We start from the raw sequence: 13,724 nt of genomic DNA, 5'->3' as shown, positions 1-13,724 counted from the left end.
GATTTTATTTTATAGATAATATTATGTATCAAAATATGCATGAACGACTTAAAATACAATCCAGCAGCGTTTTTCGAAACTTTGGTCGCTCCAGAGAGGGCTTTGCTTTGTGACACGAACAAAAGTCTTTTATTGTCAATCTAAGATCAATTCAAGAGATGGAAGGAGCACTTCTTTACATTGCTGAACGATGACCAGATGCTAGTGCAAATAATCAACTGCCGGACATACTTAGATCTACCCGAGGCATTAATATTGACCCCCCGACATGCACAGAAATAAAAACCGCGATACACCTTCTAAAGAACAACAAAGCAGCTGGGCTGGATGGCATACCTGCCGAATTCCTCAAAGTGGACCCCGACTTGGCTGCCGGTATCTTGTTGCCTATTTGGGAAAACGAAACCTTTCCCAATGAATGGAAGGACGGGGTAATCGTCAAGCTTCCAAAAAATGTTATATTAAGAACTGCAATAACTGGCTTGGAATCACCATTTTGTCCGTATTTCCAAAGTTAATGGTAACCATCATTCTCGAGAGGATAAAATTTAAGAACGAGTCTACGCTCAAGTGGCATCAAGTGGGATTTCGCAATGGTCGATGATGTGTCGACCACATTAACACCTTGCGAATTATTCTTGAACAATCGTCGGAGTACCAATCGCCGCTTGACCTCATGTTCGTGGGTTTCGAACAGGCCTTCGATCGTGTTAGATGTGATGTTATCTGGAGATCGTTTGTTGCTAGAGGCATTCCTGATAAAATTATTGCTATAGTAAAAGAGTCTTACAACAACACAAGTTGTTTCGTTTTGTACAATGGACAGCTTTCCGATGCATTTGAATTGCGACAGGGAGTAAATTTGATTAAAAAACGAAACAATGCCTTTATTCGTTGGAAGCGTTATAAACTAGCGTTTTTACATGATACCTTTCGTTTTTTCCAAAATTTAGTAATTCTTTGCATTAAAACGGCTAAGAGACGCTACTATGAAAATTTATTGAACCCAGATAACTAATCTGGAATAAACCTTTGGACAAATTTGTGTAAATTGTGCAATTGTAAACGAATTTTGGAATCTAATGCTAACATAGACTTCAACCAACTCAATGCCCAGTTGCTGTCTTTATCTGTTCCCAAAACACGTAATTCAATTGATGGCTCTGCATATGATGTTTCGAGTAATGAAATTGACGACCCTGAGCCTGGACAAAGTTTTAACTTTACTTGTTTCACAGATGAAGATATCGTCGAGGCCATGCTGTCCATTAAATCAGGCGCGGTAGGCATAGATGGGATCAATTCGAAGTTCTTGAAAGTTGTACTTCCTCATATTCTAAAATACATTACTCATTTATTTAATTCTATAATAATCAGTTCTGAAATTCCGAGAATATCGAAATATGCTAAAATAATTCCTATCCCTCAAATTTTGAACTGTGCTAACCCAGAATATAGGCCTATTGCGATCCGCCATTCCTATCTAAAGTCGTCGAAAAACTACTTTTAAAACAGATGCAAGGATACCTAACATACAATAGCCAGCTAGATACAAACCAATCCCAGTTTCGTGCAAAAAGAAGCTGTAAAACGGCGCTTTTACTTGTTGTTGATGATATACGCAGAGTGATCGACATGAATCGTGCTACATTCTTAACGTTGCTAGATTTTTCAAAAGCGTCCGACACTGTCGGTCACTTTGTGCTGTGCCAAAAACTTTATTATGAGTGCAGAAGTTCCACTGCAAAACGAAGTGAAACTTCTGCACTCATACATATCTAATCATCTACATTTCTGACAGTTCCAGCAGGGGTCCCTCAGGGTTCTATTCTTAGACCTCTATTATTTTCACTTTACGTTGGACAGTTCATATGTTTGCTGATGACGTCCAATTATACTTGGAGACTCCTGTAGATAGCATAAGAAATGCCATTAACAATGTTAATGAGGATCTAGTAGATTTAGAACAATGGGTTCTCAAGCATAACGTCAACCTCAATCCAAGAAAATCTAAAACTTTGTGTATTAACAAACGCATCCTTGATAAGTCAAGCTTCCCACCGGTTCTGTTGGATGGCTCAGTTATTGAATTAGGAACGTCTGCTAGGAATCTAGGCATTATTTTTAACGAGACTTTAACTTGGAATCACCATGCAGCTACTACAATTGGCAAGTTATATATAGTGGTTGCTTCTACTGTGGGCATCCCAAAGGTTTGTTCCTGTCAGTTTGGCAAAGACATCTAAATTAAAGATGGCTCTATACAGCTTATGCATGTAGATGATGTTATTTGTGGCCTTGAAATCGATACAGAGATGGTGGTTGTGGATTTGATGTTCATGGGTTTTTTTAGGATCTGCCGTATTGTATATTTTTGATCGACTGTCGACATATTTTTTAAAAGTATTAAAACATTTTTTTCATACACTCCGCTTCATCTGTATACGCCTTTTGATATAGTTTAACGAACTTTTACTCCACTCTAACTGAATTGCATAAAATAGATATTATTTGTCGACAAATTGGCGACTCTCTTCATTAATTATATTTAGCAATCATCCCTAAGTATATTTAATAATAGTATGGGTCAAGAAATTTAAGAATTTTTATGAAAATTTCTTTCCAAGATTTCTCTACAACCATCTGCTTTATTTCTTGATGCAACGATCTCAATGTCAACTGTTCCATTATAACTTACAGGTCTCCATATTATTACAACTGTTCCTTAATAACTTACAGCTCACCATATCATCACGCATTATTCACGGCTTTAATGAAGCTTTAAAGACCTTTTTATTTTTTTAAATCGTGAAAATAAAAATCGGAGTCATAAGGGCAGGGCCATCGAAATCAATTAGTTTCTCGTCTGAAAAATACTTGTGCTATCATTATTTTTCCAGCTTTTATGAATATAGAAAAACTCTATTCACATAGCTTTTCGTTGTTCGTTAAGTAGCACGGTTTGAATCGTTTAAGATGGCCTAAATTTGTAATTACTCTTAAAGCTTTCAACTTGCGCTTACACCAATTGTTTGATTTATTTTTACAAAAGATTCAAAAGAATCTGATGCACACCTTTAAACTGTTGGTTTTCAAGCTGCTCCTGTAGCGCTTTTTTTACTTTTCTTCATGGTCTCTATTTTTTAAGTAAGAATTAAAGCTATTTAAGTTTTGGTGTCAACAAAAATCGGGTTTAGAATACTGAAGAGGCAAATAGAATTACCGATAAAAAAATTAGATCCAGAAATTTGATTTCACGGAAAACACTTAAAGTGTTGATTTAAACTGTCTAGCACTTTAAAACGCCATTAAAAACGTTAAAATTGTGGTTGAACCTATTCAGTTGGCTTAAAAGAAAACTTCTACTTTGAAACACTTTACAAGTGGGTGAAAATAAAACTCGCATTTTGATTTGGATAATTTGTTTAAATTTGTTTTCTGAACATCTTAAAGGTATCTACAGATTTGGAAAAAATGCACGAAGTATTTTCAAAAATGCTGAGAGTATAGAAAATTCATTTAAGACAAAAAATGCTCAAACAATTTTCGAAAACAAATGAATATATTGATTAAATTCTTTATTTTAGAAACAGGAATATTCCCTAATCTTAAAATATTGATCCTTTTTTTAAACAAATTGTGTGGATACAGGAAGAAGTTCGTGCATTTTATTTTCTGAATTTCAATTGATAAATACGAAAAATGTGACTTTATTTTTTTTTTTCTAAGGCTGTTTTAGTCAAAGTGGATTTTAAAATGAAACAATCACTCGTTAGTATTTAAACATTTACTTTCTCCCTTAAGAATCGCCAAAACAGAAGTTCCTGCTTTTTTAGGGGAACTTTATAAATTATGTTCATTAGCGTATACAAACAAAATTAATCAGTTTTGTTTCGGTTGACCGAGTGGTTTTTAAAATTTTAAAAGATGGGGATTCTGCAATTAAGTAAAGTATTTTTAAAAAATATGAGAATGCCTGCAATAAATAGCAAACTGATAGCTGGACAGTTAAACAAAATTCAGAGATTTAAGTTTTAAAAATGTACAGAAATTTTGATGCCAGAAGAAATTTTGCGAAATTTATTTTTAGATAAAAACAAACATTCTTCAAACTAAATCTGTTTTATTTTTGTGTAGAGAAAAAGCAAACTATTATCTGACATCAAAAATGTTACATTCTTGACGTTCTTTTCTTTAAATATTCTTAGCAATTTTGTTTTCCCACAAAGCTTCTGAAAGCCTTTATTTAGTTTTTCTTTTTATTTTATGTAATTTTAAAATAGATTTCATTTGTCTCTCTCTGATGAACAGAATTTAGAATGTTTTGATTTTTGTTAATTTTAAAATAAAAAAAAGTTTAATATTATTTTTATTTGTTTTTAAATACGATTCAGAGTTTAAACTGTTTATCTTAATGTTTGTATTTAATATTTATCACTTAAGCCAAATCATGCCAAAAATTGAAATTATTTTTGTCCTGTCATTCTGACAATAATAAGAAATATTTTTTTTGCAATATTAAAATCTGGAATACTGTAGAAATTAAGACGTTTTTGACATACATTTATATTTAAGTTAGCTGTTTCCGATTTAACTTTAGGTATGTCAATGATAATTTTTTAAATTCCGTGTTCAAAGTCACGTGACATCAAAAAAAAATTCGAACAATCTTTTCATTGACATAGTTTTAGAATAATTAAATCTTAATACATTTAACTCTTGATATGTAAAATAATTACATAAAAAATACTAAGTTTGAATTGTTTCCTAAAATTAAATTTGTCAAGAGATAATTGTTAAAAATTTCATCGTAAAGGTGTTAAATGACACAATCGTAGTTTTTAATTGTGATAACACCTTTGCAAGATTATGCGTTCATAAAACTGCGACTACACAACCATACAATTTTCTAATTTTTTTTTAGTGAATTTGAACATTGCGTGTATTTGCGCATTTCCAGCGATAACTTAGTTTTATCTACCTCAATGTCAAAAGATGACATCCTCAAAAATGACAAGTATCCAAATAGAATTCTATTCAAAATGAAACATCTTATTGGAAACCCCACTTAAAATTCGCACCTTAAATATGAAGACAAAATTAATTTAAATACAAAATAAAAATTTTCCATGTATGGGATCATTAAGTAAGTACCTTTTACAAGTTTCATTTTTTATTATTCACAAAAGCCTTAAATCCCCTAAAGGATTACCTCGCCTTTATGCCATTCCATGACTTTTTTTGTAAAGAATTTTCCACCCTCCTTGGAAAAAAAATGCTCGTCTTCTTTTTCTTAAAAAAAAGAAGAAAAAACAATCTTTTAACTCCCCTTAACCGTCATAGGATGCAAATATAAATGCCTACTTAAGTACAAACATGTTTTTTTGTATTTAAATCTTGACAAGACAATAAGAATTTCAAGAACTTAAAGCATTTTTTATTTTATGTTAAGATACTTGCTTGGATCAAGTACCTTCTTCTTTTTTGAACGGCTAAATATTTACAAAAAAATTTGTGGTGGTTTGGTGTGCACAAAGTCACTGAATAATAATTCACGAATAAATAAAAAAACTATATTCGCCTTAGAGACGCCACCGGCCGCCAACGCCACAGTAGGTCGCCAAGCCTTGAGCGTCTGTTGAATTATAAAATTAAAAAAAAAATGTTTAAAATAAATTGACCTTTAAATAGAATTTATTAAAAACTACATACAAAGTAAGCAAAAAATTATACAAAAGAAAATTATAATAATTAATTTAAAAAATAACCCGCATTGGTTTGGATAATCGTAAATTAGTAAAAAGTACATTTTTGGTATTTGACACTTAAAGTAAAATAAAAACTACCTGAACCCAAAATGTCGATTTATTGAAAATACAAAAGAAACCTTTTTCTAACTTTGATGTTCATTTTTGTAAAATTTATTTGGGATGTACTTTAATGTACATAAAGGAATTTTGTTTTTGTTTTTGTATAAAGACAAAAACCGGAAACTGTCTCTGACATATATTGACCTAAAATAAAAACCGTTGTCCTTGTCCATTTATAAACTGCTTACAGCAATTTCCTTCCTTTTTGAAATTCAGAAAGGTTTTTTAACGAATTTCACTTTTTGTGTGCTGCGTGCGGGGTTTGTTCGATTACCTGTCCCAAAAATGTTGTGAAAAATAAAAAAAGAGATATCAATTTTTTTAATTAGTCATTTTGTGGGACAGTTCAGTGAAAACTGAATCTGGGTTAGCTTTTAAATTGAAAAGAAATACAAGAATATTAATTTGCTTTAAATTTGAAAAGGGGTAATTTTTTTAATAAAATGATTATTTAGAGAATGGTTAAAGGTTTTTTTTAGCCCAAGTTTTAATTAGGCAGTTTTTAATTCAAGTTTTCATCTTTTATATTTTATAATGTTAAACGAGAATGAAATCATATTTCCTTTGAATTCTGTTCAAAACACTCAGGTGGGCTTATACATTATCCGTGTTTTTTGGCATACTATTTAATAGTATAGTAGAAAATTCCCAAGAAATCGCATCGGGAGCTGCCAGATTTTTGTATTTAATAATTGGTACAACTGAAAGAAGATCTGTCAAAAATAATTTAAAAAAAACACACACACAAACAGAAGAAAGTTTTGTGAAAATCAAGAGTTAAAATTTACTTAGCAAAAAAAACTAACTAAAACTAATAAAATGGACAATTTTCAAGAAGTAATGTTAATAAAACATCTGGAAATTAAGATTCTATAAAAAAAGATAATTTAACAATTGCTTCAAGCAGCTATAGGCGAGCTTGAAGGTCATCTCAATTCTAAGCCTAAATCGAGTTGAAATGAGCTTGATTCGACTCGATTCCGGTCGGGGATCGATGTGAAAAAAAACCTGTGTCTGGGAGTTGGTTTTACGGAAAATGCATTATGGTCTATGTAGTTGCAATCAATCAAATTTAAAAAAATTGCATAGATTGCAGATTTATTTAATCTAAACAGAGATAAAGCTTTGATGGAAACAAAGAATTATCTTTTCTATTGTTAACTCTTGCAAAATTAGCCCAGTTAGTCCATTTTCACTAACAAAACTAAATAATATCAACAGTAATAGACTAACTACTCAACGAACACAACCATCGAGATACAAATGCAATATCAATCGTACCAACATTTGAGAACGAAATCACATAAGATACATTCGAGACTCGTATAAATGTCAAAAGCCCAGTAAGATTCTTATTTAACTTTTATCGGTAGTAATTATACTACGGATATTGTTTATGTTCTTCGTGCAAGATCCTACTATACTATTGATAGATTTTCTAACAAAACACGGTGATAAGTTGTAACAAATTTCTTGCATCGATAGAGAAAACCTAAACACGTTACAGCTTTTTAAACGACTTCATATATGCAATCACTCCACAAGAGATAGTTTGTGATTCAATTTATTTATTTATTATTTAAATTCTAGAAACCATTTTATTAAAAATAGTTTATATACATTTAAAGGTCAAATTCAAGATTGATTGAATTAAAAAAAGTAATGAACGTGATATATATTCATTTAAACCATAGTTTGTCCTGTGACTGGGAACAATAAAAAGTGCGTCTGTGTTTCTAAGGTTTCTCACTGGAAAATAAATGGGCGTAAGATTTGTAAAATTTAGGTGAGTTAATTCTTCTTACAACTGTATCCTTTATAAAAAGTGTACACAAAGTTTCTCGGCGGTTTTTCAAAGATTTTTTTTTTTTTTTTTATAATTAGCAAACACTAAAAGGGTTTTTTATACCTTTAATATGCCAAAGACACAGTGTGAGCATTAGGAAAAGAGGGAAGGGTTGGATAGGAGGTGTCGGTGTACATTGGTTTTAAATTTCTGAACATTGCAATGACAGGGAAAGATAGAGCGTGGCAAGGCGTTCCACATTCGCGTAGTACGGCTAAAAAAAGAATCTCTGTACTTCATAGTACGTCCGAAGTTGGGCTCAAGGGTAAACTGATGCGCATTCCTAGAAGCGCGGGTATTACGGTTAAATTGTTTAAGGGGAGGAATGCAACTGGCTATTTCACTAGAGCATAGTCCGTTAAAATAACGGTAAAAAAGGGTGAGGCAAGAAACCTTGCGTCGATGTTCGAGTGATGTAAACGAGTTTATGATATTAATGTCACCAATCATTTTAAAAGCTCTTTTTTGAATACTGTCCAAGAGGCTTAAATAAGTTACTGGAGCACCAGCCCAGAGATGAGAGTTATATTCAAGTTTCGGACGTATATAGGTTTTGTAGATTGTAGCCAGATCAGACGGAGAAAAAAATTTCTTGCAACGTCTCAAAAAACCTAGACATCTTGCGGCATTTTTGGCAACATCGCGTATGTGATCGCTCCACAATAGGTGGTTGCTGATGCACATTCCGAGGATGTCAAGATTTTCTGTTTCGTTGATGCAAGTGCCACTCATAGATAGTGGCAATGACGGTTTATCTCGCTTTAACGATGCAAGACAGCATTGCGTTTTCGAAGCATTAAATTCCACACGATTTTTTATTCCCCATTGTACAATGCTGTGTAAGTCGGAATTTAATGAGCTAATCATATTTTGCCGTTGCAGTTCCACATCCGAAGAGGAGGGTTGTGAGTCTGGAAACGAATATGAAAAGCTAAGAGTGCTATCGTCAGCGAAACAATGTATTGGATTAGAAGTAGCAGACAGGAGATCATTTATAAAAATGAGGAAGAGGGTCGGAGACAAAACGGAGCCCTGGGGCACACCAGCGTTTATTTTATGAGTTTCAGACTTGAATCCGTCCAAAACAACTTGTATTGAACGGTTCGAGAGAAAATTTCTAATCCAACGAAGAAGAGATTCGTCGATACCGAAAGCACGCATTTTCGATAAGAGAGCAAGATGCCAAACTTTATCAAATGCCTTTGAAATATCAAGTGCAATAATCTTACTTTCTCCAAAACGATGTAAAGATCTGTTCCACTGTTCGGTGAGATGAACCATGAGATCACCAGTGGACCTATTGCTACGAAAGCCGTATTGCCGGTCATTAAGAAGCTTCCGTTCCTCAAGATATTTCTTAAGCTGATAATTAATCAGCGTTTCCATGACCTTAGAAAGAAGGGACGTTAGTGCTATCGGTCGGTAATTTGTGGGAGAAGAAGATTCGCCTTTTTTTGGAATTGGCTGAACAAATGCAGTTTTCCAACTACTCGGAACGAGCCCAGAAGAATAGGAAAGATGGAAAAGCTTACGCAGTGGGTTTACCAGCGTGGAAGAACACCTCTTCAGAATAATAGCGGGGATACCATCTGGGCCAGCGGATTTATGAGTGTTGAGATCTTTAAGAACTCTCGCCACAGTTCGAGTACGAAAAAAGATTGGTCCCATAGAATCATTTACGTGTTCAAGAACTGGGGGAGTCATGACACTATCTGGTAAGGTGGAATTTTCGGCGAACTGCCTTGCAAATAAGTTGGCTTTATCAATAGAGCTAACTAAAGGAGTGTCATTGACAACAAGCGTAGGAACCGAGGAAGAGGAAGAATTCCTCATGTTTTTTACAAATGACCAAAAATTCTTACTGCCTTTGGGACATTGCAGTATTTTTCGCCGTAATTTTTGGTCATGTAAAAATTTGGTCCTTCGAATATAGGCGTTGCAGGCCTTCCTGGCTTGCTTAAACTTTTTCCGGTTTTCCTCAGTTGGGTTGGCTTTAAAACACCGGAAGCTCACCTCTTTCTCCTTGATAACCTCTTTGCAGCTCGAATCGAACCATGATTTAACCTTGGGTTTAATACTTTTAACCCTATTCGGGATAAATGTTTCCATTCCCAAATGAATCATACTAGAAATCATATCTGCACTGGAGTCTACGTCGCTACCGAGGAAGCATAGCGACCAGTTAAAGATCCTGAAAAAATTATTGAGACCGTCCCAGTTGGCTTTCTCGTACTGCCAAACGGTTCTCTTTGGAGCTCTTTCTTTAACTGGATTTGTTTGACACGAGAAATTAGCAGATATAACACTATGGTCCGATGTGCCTAGAGGCGTCAATACACTGATTGTGTACTTATCAGGATCAGAAGTGAGAAACAAGTCAAGGGTATTTTCTGCTCGGCCGTTAACGTTTCCATGACCTTGGAAAGAAGGGTCGTAAGTGCATTGGAGTATAGTTATAGGGTGAGTCGGATTCGCATTTTTTAGGGACAGGCTGGATACATGCTGTTTTTTATCAACTCCGAAAGAGACCTGTAAAATAGGATAAAGTTGTTTTTTTCAGCGTTGAAGAACACCTTTTCAGAACAATAGTGGGAACATTTTCTGTGGATTTGTGAATGTCAATTCTTTAGGTACTTTAGTAAATGAACGAGTGCGTAAGAAGATTCGTCCCATATGATCGTTTACACTCTCAAGTACAGAATTATTAATGTCACTGTCACTCATTGGCAACTTCGGATTGTCAACAAACTTTACTGAAAGTAAATTGACTTTATCAATCGAGCTAAAAAAAGGAGTGGCATTAAAAACTAGCGGAGGAATTTTGGGCACATTTTTTTACACAAATGTTTGTGAAAATCTATTTTTTAGATGTGTGGTTTTTAAGAAATAAAACACATTATATTTTAAATTGAGTTCTTTAAAGTAAATTTCAGGTATTTAAAAATTTGTGAACGCAACATTACTTAAGATTTCAAAATTAACACAATTTATTGTATTTAAAATTCTGCAGAATAAAAGGAGACAAACTTCTTTATAAAATAACAAAACTAAATGGAGAATCCAAAAGTTACACAGGACAAAAATTACTGAGGATATTGAAAGGAAAGAACGTCAAGAATGTAACATTTCCGTTGTCAGAAAATACTTTGTTTTTTCTCTTTACAAATAAGAGAATAAATATATAGTTTGGAAAATGTTTGTCTTTTTCTCTAAAAATTAATTTCGCAAAATTTCTCTGGCATGAAAAAGTCTGTGAATTTTTAAACCTTTTATTCTCTGAATTCAATTTTCTTTCTTATTGCAGGCATTTTCTTATTTCTATAAACTTTAAATCAGAAGAACTGAAGAATCAAAAAAAAAAATCAGCTTACCCGATTTCACCCCTACCTGGTCTGAATTTCACTATTTTTTTTTTTGGAATTTTTCGATAAATTATTCAGCCAAATATTCAATTGTATCAACTTTCAAATATAAAAACTGGACTACTGCAGATCGTTTTTTTGGCAATCCTCACTGTACTATATATTAAATACCAAAAAAACACGGCTATTGTTTATATTTACGAGTAATTGATACATTTTTAAATCAACAGTGACCAAAACAAAAGCCGTAGGAAAAATAAAATAAAGTAAAATTTTTCGTCATTATTAACTTAAATTCCGAACAAAATAAAACTTACGACTGCGTCACACAAAATCGCTTAAACTTCAAAAATCTAAATGCCATTTAATTTATTTTTTATGAATTTTATAAAATCTATCCAGGTGCTTTTGAGAAAATTTGAATTTCCGACATTGAATTAGCAAATTTGTTTGCCCATTAAATTAGTCTGTAGGGCCGAAGATTTGGTCATCTCACGGGGATGTAATGTGAATTAGGTTTTCCTGAACTCTTTGCAAATAAGCCATAAATCTCAGTGGCTCTCAAATCGAACCTTATATCAGTGACATTAATCAAATTCAGCCTTACTCATACTTATAGGTCATGGAAAATTTGTCACTTCGAGTGTTCTCCACGTAACGAAGCTGCGGAGGACATTTTTGAACTATTACACATAATGGCATCCAAAGACCTTTTAAACGAATTCTTATTTTTATTTCCCACACACAGTGTTTTGTTTAAATTCAATAATATTAAAAACCTCGTATTTACATAAAACAAACCAATTTTAAGATCTTCCAGTCCCATTCCAGAAGAACAATTTTTCGAAATATTATTGATGTTAAGGTTATGTACTATGGTGTCCTTATTTTGACAAAATCAGGATATTTCCAGATAAAATGAACAACGGTTTTTCTATTTATTATATATTTTTGTCCTCACAACTTCATGACGGTGGATGTTGCCAATTTAACATACTTTCGAAAAAGAAAATAAAATGTTCTTACATTTATTCTTGGCATGAAAACACTATCCGATTCCAAACAAATAAGGATTTGTTCCTAATGCCTTTCCAATCCATTAGAGTACAGACACCACTTGATGTTTTTCAAATTGAAATTCGTTCAAGTTCAACCCCACTTACTCTTACTTATTTTTACTTCTTAAGTTCTCATTTCAAATTGATTCTAGGAATTGAATCACAATAAAATCTTATATACAAAATGGAATGAAATTTCTTTCCACTGAAGTCTATTTTCATTTTTTGATTATTTATTTTACTGATGTTTAAAACTTCGGAAAATACATGGTCTCATATTCTTAACAAAAAAAAAAGGAAAGACTTCCGAAGGTGAACATGTTGAGGATACTCTGCAGAACATTCAATAAATAAATCATAATTTCTGAGAAATTTAAGGGCTTTGTAAATACGTATAAACTTAATTCATTCCCGAGTTTGATGCAAGCTTAAGGTACATACTCGTAGCTTGCTCCTTTGATGCTTGTTGAATGCAGTCTTTACAATAACCCATAGGGTCCTATGTGAATTTCGAAAGGATCGAATGCATTTGTTTTCAAAGTTGCATGTGATGTGTAGGTAAGTTAAAAGTTATCAACACCCTATGGCGCTTAATTCAATTCCTCCCGTTTTTAAGGTAGATTTTTCAATTCATTTGAGTTAAATGTTTTCTGGAAAATATTTTATATTTGGAGTAACTTTTGAATATTTATACGGGTATAAAAAACCCAAAATTCAATTTAAACTTATAAACAAGACACAACTACAAAAATACAGCCAGTCTATTTTTGAAACAGTCGATGTTCCTAGAAATTGTTTAAGACCTTTAACAAATACATTTTCCACAAACATGTCTTCGTCTCCTCTTCCTTATATTTTTGTTCAATTTCAATAAACTTTTTGTTTTTAATTTTGGAGGAAACAATGGATTTTGTTATCCGGGCTATTTAAAAACAGTTACTGGCTGATACGGTATTATTTGAGATTCGATGAGGGCTTTTCACTTCGAAAACCTTCCATGGACTTAAAACTAAAATAACTTGTATGAAATTTCAGATTATCAAAAGGAAATGCCTTGGGTTATTGTATGTAATCTAAAAATAAAACTTTTGTTTGTTTTAAAATCCTTTTGACTGTTGTAAACATAACATTCAATTTGAGACAGTTCAAAAATAATTAAAGGGTGTCCCAAAATGAATGCATGTTTTAATTTGATTACATTCGACAGTTAAGTACTGTCAAAAATAAAAATCATTTTTGACAACAAAATATTGAGAGTCGAATAATATTCAAAAACTTTCAGCAAAATAAATAGTTTTTTGACAGAGTTCTCGAAAATATCGACATAAAACAAAATTAAACACTTATTTAAGATTTTCTGATGCTATATAAGTTTTCTAAATATTAATCCCTTTCTTCATTACTCAGTCGAAATATTTATATTATTTTATAAAAAACTTGAAAAATCCTCATGAGTTCGCAGATTCCAGCTGTCTTGAAAAAATATGAAAGAAACGCTTAACCATTTATTTTAAGACGATTTAAAACAGAAAATGGCAAAACGGTTTAAAAGTAAGTTTTGCTGTTGAAACGAATTTGTTGTCAAAAC

Source organism: Eupeodes corollae, chromosome 3, assembly GCF_945859685.1.
Source record: "Eupeodes corollae chromosome 3, idEupCoro1.1, whole genome shotgun sequence".
NCBI lineage: Eukaryota > Metazoa > Arthropoda > Insecta > Diptera > Syrphidae > Eupeodes > Eupeodes corollae.
Note: the sequence above shows the minus strand (reverse complement) of the source record.